The sequence below is a fragment of the Calliopsis andreniformis genome, unplaced genomic scaffold, assembly GCF_051401765.1.
Source record: "Calliopsis andreniformis isolate RMS-2024a unplaced genomic scaffold, iyCalAndr_principal scaffold0014, whole genome shotgun sequence".
NCBI classification, from domain to species: domain Eukaryota; kingdom Metazoa; phylum Arthropoda; class Insecta; order Hymenoptera; family Andrenidae; genus Calliopsis; species Calliopsis andreniformis.
This window is the reverse complement of record NW_027480427.1, coordinates 4,696,198-4,710,305: the sequence shown is the minus strand read 5'-3', so window position 1 is coordinate 4,710,305 and position 14,108 is coordinate 4,696,198.

The window sequence follows — 14,108 nt, the reverse complement described above, 5'->3', positions numbered from 1 at the left end:
TTATTTTGTATCACATGCTTCGGGCGTTGACTTCTAAGGCCCTAACTATTCATTCGGTTGCAGCAACGCCCTAGGGTGGATCCTAGGTTGCCCGGAGAGTAGAAATGACCATAACTTTCATACTGGTTGCAATTATTCGTTTTATACGATGGAAAAGCTGTTGTATTTATACCGTATTTTATGCTTCTGGCGTTGACTTCTTATGGCCTAACTATTCCATCTGGTGCAACAACGCCCTAGGGTGAAGCCTGGGTTGCCCGGAACGTAGAAATGACCATAACTTTCACACCGGTAGCAATTATTCGTTTTATACGATGGAAAAACTGTTATATTTATATTGTATTTTATGCTTCGGGCGTTGACTTCCATGGCCCTACCTATTCGATTTGGTGGAGCAACACCCTACAGTGAAGCCTAGGTTGTCAAAAACGTAGAAATGAACATAACTTTCACACTGGTAGCAATTATTCGTTTTATACAATGGAAAAACTGTTCTATTTATTTTGTATTTTATGCTTCGGGCGTTGACTTTTAAGGCCCTAACTATTCGATCTGGTGGAGCAACGCCCTAGAGTGAAGCCTAGGTTGCCCGGAACGTAGAAATGACCAGAACTTTCACACTGGTTGCTATTATTCGTTTTATACGATGGAAAAACTGTTATATTTATATTGTATTTTATGCTTCTGGCGTTGACTTCTATGGCCCTACCTATTCGATTTGGTGGAGCAACACCCTACAGTGAAGCCTAGGTTGTCAGAAACGTAGAAATGAACATAACTTTCACACTGGTAGCAATTATTCGTTTTATACAATGGAAAAACTGTACTATTTATTTTGTATTTTTTGCTTCGGGCGTTGACTTCTAAGGCAGTAGCTATTCGATGTGGTGGAGCAACGCCCTAGAGTGAAGCCTAGGTTGTCCGGAACGTAGAAATGACCATTACTTTTACACTGTGTGCAATTATTCTTTTTATACGATGGAAAAGGTGATGTATTTATATTGTATTTTATGCTTCTAGCGTTGACTTCTAAGGCCGTAGCTATTGGATGTGGTGGAGTAACGCCCTAGAGTGACACCTAGGTTGCCTGGAGCGTAGAAATGACCATTACTTTCACAATGTTTCCAATTATTCATTTTATACGATGGAAAGACTGTTGTTCTTATATTGTATTTTATTCTTATGGCGTTGAATTCTAAGTCCCTAGCTATGCCGTCTGGTGGAGCAACGCCCTAGAGTGACACCTAGGTTGCCCGGAACGTAGAAATTACCATAACTTTCACACTCGTAGGAATTATTCGTTTTATACGATGGAAAAGCTGTTGTATTTATACCGTATTTTATGCTTCTGGCGTTGACTTCTTATGCCCTAACTATTCCATCTGGTGCAACAACGCCCTAGGGTGAAGCCTGGATTGCCCGGAACGTAGAAATGACCATAACTTTCACACCGGTAGCAATTATTCGTTTTATACGATGGAAAAACTGTTGTATTTATAGTGAATTTTATGCTTCTGGCGCTGACTTCTAGTGCACTAACTATTCGATCTGGTGGAGCAGCGCCCTAGGATGAAGCCTAGGTTGCCCGGAACGTAGAAATGACCATTACCTTTACACTGGTTTCAATTATTCGTTTTATACGATGGAAAAACTGTTGCATCTTTATTGTATTTTATGCTTCTGGCGCTGACTTCTAGTGCACTAACTATTCGATCTGGTGGAGCAGCGCCCTAGGGTGAAGCCTGGGTTGCCCAGAACGTAGAAATGACCATAACTTTCACACCGGTAGCAATTATTCGTTTTATACGATGGAAAAACTGTTCTATTTATTTTGTATTTTATGCTTCGGGCGTTGACTTCTTAGGAACTAACTGTTCGATCTGGTGCAGTAACGCCCTAGAGTGAAGCCTAGGTTACCCGGAACGTAGAAATGACCAGTACTTTCACACTGTTTGCAATTATTCATTTTATACGACCGAAAAGCTGTTGTATTGATATTGTATTTTATGCTTCTGGCGTTGACTTCTAAGGCCGTAGCTATTAGCTGTGGTGGAGCATCGCCCTACAGTGACGCCTAGGTTGCCCGGAACGTAGAAATGACCATAACTTTCATATTGGTTGCAATTATTCGTTTTATATGATGGAAGAACTGTTGTATTTATATTGTAATTTATGCTTCTAGCGTTGACTTCTAAGGCCCTACATATTCGATCTGGTGGAGCAACACCCTACAGTCAAGCCTAGGTTGCCCGGAACGTAGAAATGACCATGACATTCACGCCGGTTGCAATTATTCATGCTATACGTTGGAAAAGCTGTTGCATTTTTATTGTATTTTATGCTTCTAGCGTTGACTTCTAAGGCAGTAGCTATTCGATGTGGTGGAGCAACGCGCTAGAGTGAAGCCTAGGTTGTCCGGAACGTAGAAATGACCATTACTTTCACACTGTTTGCAATTATTCTTTTTATACGATGGAAAAGGTGTTGTATTTTTATTGTATTTTATGCTTCTAGCGTTGACTTCTAAGGCCGTAGCTATTCGAAGTAGTGGAAGAACGCCATAGAGTGAAGCCTAGGTTGCCCGGAACGTAGAAATGACCATCACTTTCAAACTGGTTGCAATTAATCCTTTTATACGATGGAAAAACTGTTGTATTTATATTGTATCTTATGCTTCTGGCGTTGACTTCTAAGGCACTAACTATTCGATCTGGTGGAGCAACGCCCTAGAGTGAAGCCTAAGTTGCACGGAAAAGCAATTACCATCACTTTCAAACTGGTTGCAAATATTCCTGTTATATGATGGAAAAGCTGTTGTATTTTTATTGCATTTTATGCTTCGGGCATTGACTTCTAAGGCCCTAACTATTCAATCTGTAGGAGCAACGCCCTAGGGTGTAGCCTAGGTTGCCCGTAAAGGAGAAATGACCGTAGCTTTCATACTGGTTGCAATTATTCGTTTTATATGATGGAAAAACTGTTGTATTTATATTGTATTTTATGCTTCTGTCGTTGACGTCTAAGGCCGTAGCTATTAGATGTGATGGAGCAACGCATTAGAGTGACGCCTATGTTGCCCGGAACGTAGAAATGACCATTACTTTCGCAATGTTTGCAATTATACATTTTATACGATGGAAAAACTGTTGTACTTATATTGTATTTTATGCTACTGGCGTTGACTTATTATGCCCTAACTATTCCATCTGGTGGAACAACGCCCTCGGGTGAAGCCTAGGTTGCCCGGAACGTAGAAATGGAAATAACTTTCACACCGGTAGCAATTATTCGTTTTATACGATTGAAAAACTGTTATATTTATATTGTATTTTATGCTTCTGGCGGTGCCTTCTTAGGCCCTAAGTGTTCGATCTGATGGAACAACGCCCTAGAGTGAAGCCTACGTTGCCCGGAACGTAGAAATGACCATCACTTTCAAACTGGTTGCAATTAATCCTTTTATACAATGGAAAACTGTTCTATTTATTTTGTATTTTATGCTTCGGGCGTTTACTTCTAAGGCCCTAACTGTTTGATCTGGTGGAGCAACGCCCTAGAGTGAAGCCTAGGTTGCCCGGAACGTAGAAATGACCATTACTTTCGCAATGTTTGCAATTATACATTTTATAGGATGGAAAAACTGTTGTACTTATATCGTATTTTATGCTTCTGGCGTTGACTTATTATGCCCTAACTATTCCATCTGGTGGAACAACGCGCTCGGGTGAAGCCTAGGTTGCCCGGAAAGTAGAAATGACCATAACATACATACTGGTTGCAATTATTCGTTTTATACGATGGAAAAACAGTTGTATTTATATTGTATTTTATGCTTCGGGCGTAGACTTCTAAGGCCCTAGTTATTCGATCTGGTAGAGCAACGCCCTAGAGTGAAGCCTAGGTTGCCCGGAACGTAGAAATGACCATCACTTTCAAACTGGTTGCAATTAATCCTTTTGTACGATGGAAAAGCTGTTATATTTATATTGATTTTTATGCTTCTGGCGTTGATTTCTTAGGCCCTAACTATTCAATCTGGTGGAACAACGCCCTAGAGAGAGGCCTAGGTTGCCCGGAACGTAGAAATGACCATCACTTCCATACTGGTAGCAATTATTCGTTTTCAACCATGGAAAAACTGTTGTGTTTATATTGTATTTTATGCTCTGGCGTTGACTTCTAAGGCACTAACTATTCGATCTGGTGGAGCAACGCCCTAGAGTAAAGCCTAGGTTGCCCGGAACGTAGAAATGACCATCACTTTCAAACTGGTTGCAATTATTCCTGTTATAGGGAGGAAAGACTGTTGTATTTTTATTGTATTTTATGCGTCAGGCGTTGACTTCTGAGGCCGTAGCTATTCGATGTGGTGGAAGAACGCCATAGAGTGAAGCCTGGGTTGCCCGGAACGCAGAAATGACCATAACCTTCATACTGGTTGCAATTATTCGTTTTATATGATGGAAGAACTGTTGTATTTATATTGTATTTTATGCTTCTGGCGGTGCCTTCTTAGGCCCTAAGTGTTCGATCTGATGGAACAACGCCCTAGAGTGAAGCCTACGTTGCCCGGAACGTAGAAATGACCATCACTTTCAAACTGGTTGCAATTAATCCTTTTATACAATGGAAAACTGTTCTATTTATTTTGTATTTTATGCTTCGGGCGTTTACTTCTAAGGCCCTAACTGTTTGATCTGGTGGAGCAACGCCCTAGAGTGAAGCCTAGGTTGCCCGGAACGTAGAAATGACCATGACATTCACGCCGGTTGCAATTATTCATGCTATACGTTGGAAAAGCTGTTGCATTTTTATTGTATTTTATGCTTCTAGCGTTGACTTCTAAGGCAGTAGCTATTCGATGTGGTGGAGCAACGCGCTAGAGTGAAGCCTAGGTTGTCCGGAACGTAGAAATGACCATTACTTTCACACTGTTTGCAATTATTCTTTTTATACGATGGAAAAGGTGTTGTATTTTTATTGTATTTTATGCTTCTAGCGTTGACTTCTAAGGCCGTAGCTATTCGAAGTAGTGGAAGAACGCCATAGAGTGAAGCCTAGGTTGCCCGGAACGTAGAAATGACCATCACTTTCAAACTGGTTGCAATTAATCCTTTTATACGATGGAAAAACTGTTGTATTTATATTGTATCTTATGCTTCTGGCGTTGACTTCTAAGGCACTAACTATTCGATCTGGTGGAGCAACGCCCTAGAGTGAAGCCTAAGTTGCACGGAAAAGCAATTACCATCACTTTCAAACTGGTTGCAAATATTCCTGTTATATGATGGAAAAGCTGTTGTATTTTTATTGCATTTTATGCTTCGGGCATTGACTTCTAAGGCCCTAACTATTCAATCTGTAGGAGCAACGCCCTAGGGTGTAGCCTAGGTTGCCCGTAAAGGAGAAATGACCGTAGCTTTCATACTGGTTGCAATTATTCGTTTTATATGATGGAAAAACTGTTGTATTTATATTGTATTTTATGCTTCTGTCGTTGACGTCTAAGGCCGTAGCTATTAGATGTGATGGAGCAACGCATTAGAGTGACGCCTATGTTGCCCGGAACGTAGAAATGACCATTACTTTCGCAATGTTTGCAATTATACATTTTATACGATGGAAAAACTGTTGTACTTATATTGTATTTTATGCTACTGGCGTTGACTTATTATGCCCTAACTATTCCATCTGGTGGAACAACGCCCTCGGGTGAAGCCTAGGTTGCCCGGAACGTAGAAATGGAAATAACTTTCACACCGGTAGCAATTATTCGTTTTATACGATTGAAAAACTGTTATATTTATATTGTATTTTATGCTTCTGGCGGTGCCTTCTTAGGCCCTAAGTGTTCGATCTGATGGAACAACGCCCTAGAGTGAAGCCTACGTTGCCCGGAACGTAGAAATGACCATCACTTTCAAACTGGTTGCAATTAATCCTTTTATACAATGGAAAACTGTTCTATTTATTTTGTATTTTATGCTTCGGGCGTTTACTTCTAAGGCCCTAACTGTTTGATCTGGTGGAGCAACGCCCTAGAGTGAAGCCTAGGTTGCCCGGAACGTAGAAATGACCATTACTTTCGCAATGTTTGCAATTATACATTTTATAGGATGGAAAAACTGTTGTACTTATATCGTATTTTATGCTTCTGGCGTTGACTTATTATGCCCTAACTATTCCATCTGGTGGAACAACGCGCTCGGGTGAAGCCTAGGTTGCCCGGAAAGTAGAAATGACCATAACATACATACTGGTTGCAATTATTCGTTTTATACGATGGAAAAACAGTTGTATTTATATTGTATTTTATGCTTCGGGCGTAGACTTCTAAGGCCCTAGTTATTCGATCTGGTAGAGCAACGCCCTAGAGTGAAGCCTAGGTTGCCCGGAACGTAGAAATGACCATCACTTTCAAACTGGTTGCAATTAATCCTTTTGTACGATGGAAAAGCTGTTATATTTATATTGATTTTTATGCTTCTGGCGTTGATTTCTTAGGCCCTAACTATTCAATCTGGTGGAACAACGCCCTAGAGAGAGGCCTAGGTTGCCCGGAACGTAGAAATGACCATCACTTCCATACTGGTAGCAATTATTCGTTTTCAACCATGGAAAAACTGTTGTGTTTATATTGTATTTTATGCTCTGGCGTTGACTTCTAAGGCACTAACTATTCGATCTGGTGGAGCAACGCCCTAGAGTAAAGCCTAGGTTGCCCGGAACGTAGAAATGACCATCACTTTCAAACTGGTTGCAATTATTCCTGTTATAGGGAGGAAAGACTGTTGTATTTTTATTGTATTTTATGCGTCAGGCGTTGACTTCTGAGGCCGTAGCTATTCGATGTGGTGGAAGAACGCCATAGAGTGAAGCCTGGGTTGCCCGGAACGCAGAAATGACCATAACCTTCATACTGGTTGCAATTATTCGTTTTATATGATGGAAGAACTGTTGTATTTATATTGTATTTTATGCTGCTGGCGTTCACTTCTTAGGCCCTAACTATTCGATCTGGTGGAGCAACGCCCTAGAGTGAAGCCTTAGTTGCCCGGAACGTAGCAATTACCATCACTTTCCAACTGGTTGCAAATATTCCTGTTATATGATGAAAAAACTGTTGTATTTTTATTGCATTTTATGCTTCGGGCATTGACTTCTAAGGCCCTAACCATTCAATCTGTAGGAGCAACGCCCTAGTGTGTAGCCTAGGTTGCCCGTAAAGGAGAAATGACCGTAGCTTTCATACTGGTTGCAATTATGCGTTTTATATGATGGAAAAACTGTTGTATTTATATTGTATTTTATGCTTCTGTCGTTGACGTCTAAGGCCGTAGCTATTAGATGTGGTGGAGCAACGCATTAGAGTGACGCCTATGTTGCCCGAAACGTAGAAATGACCATTACTTTCGCAATGTTTGCAATTATACATTTTATACGATGGAAAAACTGTTGTACTTATATCGTATTTTATGCTTCTGGCGTTGACTTCTTATGCCCTAACTGTTCCATCTGGTGGAACAACGCCATCGGGTGAAGCCTAGGTTGCCCGGAACGTAGAAATGGAAATAACTTTCACACCGGTAGCAATTATTCGTTTTATACGATGGAAAAACTGTTATATTTATACTGTATTTTATGATTCTGGCGGTGCCTTCTTAGGCCCTAAGTGTTCGATCTGGTGGAACAACGACCTAGAGTGAAGCCTACGTTGCCCGGAACGTAGAAATGACCATCACTTTCACACTGGTTGCAATTATTCCTGATATTCGATGGAAAAACTCTTGTATATTTATTGTATTTTATGCTTCGGGCGTAGACTTCTATGGCCCTACCTATTCGATCTGGTGGAGCAACACCCTACAGTGGAGCCAAGGTTGCCCGGAACGTAGATATGACCATAACCTTCACACAGGTTGCAGTTATTCGTTTTCTACGATGGAAAAGCTGTTGTTTTTATATTGCATTTTAAGCTTCCGGTGTTGACTTCTGAGGCCCTAACTATTCAACCTGTTGGAGCAACGCCCTAGGGTGAAGCCTAGGTTGCCCGGAAAGTAGAAATAACCACAACTTTCATACTTGTTGCAATTATTCGTTTTATACGATGGAAAAACTGTTATATTTATATTGTTTTTTGCTTCTGGCGTTGACTTCTATGGCCCTACCTATTCGATTTGGTGGAGCAACACCCTACAGTGAAGCCTAGGTTATCAGAAACGTAGAAATGAACATAACTTTCACACTGGTAGCAATTATTCGTTTTATACAATGGAAAAACTGTTCTATTTATTTTGTATTTTATGCTTCGGGCGTTGACTTCTTAGGAACTAACTGTTCGATCTGGTGCAACAACGCCCTAGAGTGAAGCCTAGGTTACCCGAAACGTAGAAATGACCAGTACTTTCACACTGTTGGCAATTATTCATTTTATACGACGGAAAAGCTGTTGTATTGATATTGTATTTTATGCTTCTGGCGTTGACTTCTAAGGCCGTAGCTATTAGCTGTGGTGGAGCAACGCCCTACAGTGACGCCTAGGTCGCCCGGAACGTAGAAATGACCATTAATTTCACAATGTTTGCAATTATTCATTTTATACAATGGAAAAACGGTTGTACTTATATTGTGTTTTATTCTTCTGGCGTTGAATTCCAAGTCCCTAGCTATTCGATCTGGTGGAGCAACGCCCTAGAGTGAAACCTAGGTTGCCCGGAACGTACAAATGACAATCACTTTCACACGCGTTGCAATTATTCCTGTTATAGGATGGAAAGACTGTTGTATTTTTATTGTATTTTATGCTTCAGGCGTTGACTTCTGAGGCCGCAGCTATTCGATGTGGTGGAAGAACGCCATAGAGTGAAGCCTAGGTTGCCCGGAACGTAGAATTGACCATAACCTTCATACTGGTTGCAATTATTCGTTTTATATGATGGAAGAACTGTTGTATTTATATTGTAATTTATGCTGCTGGCGTTCACTTCTTAGGCCCTAACTATTCGATCTGGTGGAACAACGCCCTGGGGTGAAGCCTAGGTTGCCCGGAAAGTAGAAATGACCATAACTTTGGCACTGGTTGCTATTATCCGTTTTATACGATGGAAAAACTGTTCTATTTATTTTGTATTTTATGCTTCGGGCGTTGACTTCTATGGCAGTAGCTATTCGATGTGGTGGAGCAACGCCCTAGAGTGAAGCCTAGGTTGTCAGGAACGTAGAAATGACCATTACTTTCACACTGTGTGCAATTATTCTTTTTATACGATGGAAAAGGTGTTGTATTTATATTGTATTTTATGCATCTAGCGTTGACTTCTAAGGCCGTAGCTATTGGATGTGGTAGAGTAACGCCCTAGAGTGACACCTAGGTTGCCTGGAGTGTAGAAATGACCATTACTTTCACAATGTTTCCAATTATTCATTTTATACGATGGAAAAACTGTTGTTCTTATATTGTATTTTATTCTTATGGCGTTGAATTCTAAGTCCCTAGCTATGCCATCTGGTGGAGCAACGCCCTAGAGTGACACCTAGGCTGCCCGGAACGTAGAAATTACCATAACTTTCACACTCGTAGGAATTATTCGTTTTATACGATGGAACAACTGTTCTATTTATTTTGTATCACATGCTTCGGGCGTTGACTTCTAAGGCCCTAGCTATTCATTCGGTTGCAGCAACGCCCTAGGGTGGATCCTAGGTTGCCCGGAGAGTAGAAATGACCATAACTTTCATACTGGTTGCAATTATTCGTTTTATACGATGGAAAAGCTGTTGTATTTATACCGTATTTTATGCTTCTGGCGTTGACTTCTTATGGCCTAACTATTCCATCTGGTGCAACAACGCCCTAGGGTGAAGCCTGGGTTGCCCGGAACGTAGAAATGACCATAACTTTCACACCGGTAGCAATTATTCGTTTTATACGATGGAAAAACTGTTATATTTATATTGTATTTTATGCTTCGGGCGTTGACTTCCATGGCCCTACCTATTCGATTTGGTGGAGCAACACCCTACAGTGAAGCCTAGGTTGTCAAAAACGTAGAAATGAACATAACTTTCACACTGGTAGCAATTATTCGTTTTATACAATGGAAAAACTGTTCTATTTATTTTGTATTTTATGCTTCGGGCGTTGACTTTTAATGCCCTAACTATTCGATCTGGTGGAGCAACGCCCTAGAGTGAAGCCTAGGTTGCCCGGAACGTAGAAATGACCAGAACTTTCACACTGGTTGCTATTATTCGTTTTATACGATGGAAAAACTGTTATATTTATATTGTATTTTATGCTTCTGGCGTTGACTTCTATGGCCCTACCTATTCGATTTGGTGGAGCAACACCCTACAGTGAAACCTAGGTTGTCAGAAACGTAGAAATGAACATAACTTTCACACTGGTAGCAATTATTCGTTTTATACAATGGAAAAACTGTTCTATTTATTTTGTATTTTTTGCTTCGGGCGTTGACTTCTAAGGCAGTAGCTATTCGATGTGGTGGAGCAACGCCCTAGAGTGAAGCCTAGGTTGTCCGGAACGTAGAAATGACCATTACTTCCACACTGTGTGCAATTATTCTTTTTATACGATGGAAAAGGTGATGTATTTATATTGTATTTTATGCTTCTAGCGTTGACTTCTAAGGCCGTAGCTATTGGATGTGGTGGAGTAACGCCCTAGAGTGACACCTAGGTTGCCTGGAGCGTAGAAATGACCATTACTTTCACAATGTTTCCAATTATTCATTTTATACGATGGAAAAACTGTTGTTCTTATATTGTATTTTATTCTTATGGCGTTGAATTCTAAGTCCCTAGCTATGCCGTCTGGTGGAGCAACGCCCTAGAGTGACACCTAGGTTGCCCGGAACGTAGAAATTACCATAACTTTCACACTCGTAGGAATTATTCGTTTTATACGATGGAAAAACTGTTATATTTATATTGTATTTTATGCTTCTGGCGTTGACTTCTATGGCCCTACCTATTCGATTTGGTGGAGCAACACCCTACAGTGAAACCTAGGTTGTCAGAAACGTAGAAATGACCATAACTTTCACACCGGTAGCAATTATTCGTTTTATACGATGGAAAAACTGTTCTATTTATTTTGTATTTCATGCTTCGGGCGTTGACTTCTTAGGAACTAACTGTTCGATCTGGTGCAACAACGCCCTAGAGTGAAGCCTAGGTTACCCGGAACGTAGAAATGACCAGTACTTTCACACTGTTTGCAATTATTCATTTTATACGACCGAAAATCTGTTGTATTGATATTGTATTTTATGCTTCTGGCGTTGACTTCTAAGGCCGTAGCTATTAGCTGTGGTGGAGCATCGCCCTACAGTGACGCCTAGGTTGCCCGGAACGTAGAAATGACCATAACTTTCATATTGGTTGCAATTATTCGTTTTATATGATGGAAGAACTGTTGTATTTATATTGTAATTTATGCTTCTAGCGTTGACTTCTAAGGCCCTACATATTCGATCTGGTGGAGCAACACCCTACAGTCAAGCCTAGGTTGCCCGGAACGTAGAAATGACCATGACATTCACACCGGTTGCAATTATTCATGCTATACGTTGGAAAAACTGTTGCATTTTTATTGTATTTTATGCTTCTAGCGTTGACTTCTAAGGCAGTAGCTATTCGATGTGGTGGAGCAACGCGCTAGAGTGAAGCCTAGGTTGTCCGGAACGTAGAAATGACCATTACTTTCACACTGTTTGCAATTATTCTTTTTATACGATGGAAAAGGTGTTGTATTTTTATTGTATTTTATGCTTCTAGCGTTGACTTCTAAGGCCGTAGCTATTCGAAGTAGTGGAAGAACGCCATAGAGTGAAGCCTAGGTTGCCCGGAACGTAGAAATGACCATCACTTTCAAACTGGTTGCAATTAATCCTTTTATACGATGGAAAAACTGTTGTATTTATATTGTATCTTATGCTTCTGGCGTTGACTTCTAAGGCACTAACTATTCGATCTGGTGGAGCAACGCCCTAGAGTGAAGCCTAAGTTGCACGGAAAAGCAATTACCATCACTTTCAAACTGGTTGCAAATATTCCTGTTATATGATGGAAAAGCTGTTGTATTTTTATTGCATTTTATGCTTCGGGCATTGACTTCTAAGGCGCTAACTATTCAATCTGTAGGAGCAACGCCCTAGGGTGTAGCCTAGGTTGCCCGTAAAGGAGAAATGACCATAGCTTTCATACTGGTTGCAATTATTCGTTTTATATGATGGAAAAACTGTTGTATTTATATTGTATTTTATGCTTCTGTCGTTGACGTCTAAGGCCGTAGCTATTAGATGTGATGGTGCAACGCATTAGAGTGACGCCTATGTTGCCCGGAACGTAGAAATGACCATTACTTTCGCAATGTTTGCAATTATACATTTTATACGATGGAAAAACTGTTGTACTTATATTGTATTTTATGCTACTGGCGTTGACTTATTATGCCCTAACTATTCCATCTGGTGGAACAACGCCCTCGGGTGAAGCCTAGGTTGCCCGGAACGTAGAAATGGAAATAACTTTCACACCGGTAGCAATTATTCGTTTTATACGATTGAAAAACTGTTATATTTATATTGTATTTTATGCTTCTGGCGGTGCCTTCTTAGGCCCTAAGTGTTCGATCTGATGGAACAACGCCCTAGAGTGAAGCCTACGTTGCCCGGAACGTAGAAATGACCATCACTTTCAAACTGGTTGCAATTAATCCTTTTATACAATGGAAAACTGTTCTATTTATTTTGTATTTTATGCTTCGGGCGTTTACTTCTAAGGCCCTAACTGTTTGATCTGGTGGAGCAACGCCCTAGAGTGAAGCCTAGGTTGCCCGGAACGTAGAAATGACCATTACTTTCGCAATGTTTGCAATTATACATTTTATAGGATGGAAAAACTGTTGTACTTATATCGTATTTTATGCTTCTGGCGTTGACTTATTATGCCCTAACTATTCCATCTGGTGGAACAACGCGCTCGGGTGAAGCCTAGGTTGCCCGGAAAGTAGAAATGACCATAACATACATACTGGTTGCAATTATTCGTTTTATACGATGGAAAAACAGTTGTATTTATATTGTATTTTATGCTTCGGGCGTAGACTTCTAAGGCCCTAGTTATTCGATCTGGTAGAGCAACGCCCTAGAGTGAAGCCTAGGTTGCCCGGAACGTAGAAATGACCATCACTTTCAAACTGGTTGCAATTAATCCTTTTGTACGATGGAAAAGCTGTTATATTTATATTGATTTTTATGCTTCTGGCGTTGATTTCTTAGGCCCTAACTATTCAATCTGGTGGAACAACGCCCTAGAGAGAGGCCTAGGTTGCCCGGAACGTAGAAATGACCATCACTTCCATACTGGTAGCAATTATTCGTTTTCAACCATGGAAAAACTGTTGTGTTTATATTGTATTTTATGCTTCTGGCGTTGACTTCTAAGGCACTAACTATTCGATCTGGTGGAGCAACGCCCTTGAGTAAAGCCTAGGTTGCCCGGAACGTAGAAATGACCATCACTTTCAAACTGGTTGCAATTATTCCTGTTATAGGGAGGAAAGACTGTTGTATTTTTATTGTATTTTATGCGTCAGGCGTTGACTTCTGAGGCCGTAGCTATTCGATGTGGTGGAAGAACGCCATAGAGTGAAGCCTGGGTTGCCCGGAACGCAGAAATGACCATAACCTTCATACTGGTTGCAATTATTCGTTTTATATGATGGAAGAACTGTTGTATTTATATTGTATTTTATGCTGCTGGCGTTCACTTCTTAGGCCCTAACTATTCGATCTGGTGGAGCAACGCCCTAGAGTGAAGCCTTAGTTGCCCGGAACGTAGCAATTACCATCACTTTCCAACTGGTTGCAAATATTCCTGTTATATGATGAAAAAACTGTTGTATTTTTATTGCATTTTATGCTTCGGGCATTGACTTCTAAGGCCCTAACCATTCAATCTGTAGGAGCAACGCCCTAGTGTGTAGCCTAGGTTGCCCGTAAAGGAGAAATGACCGTAGCTTTCATACTGGTTGCAATTATGCGTTTTATATGATGGAAAAACTGTTGTATTTATATTGTATT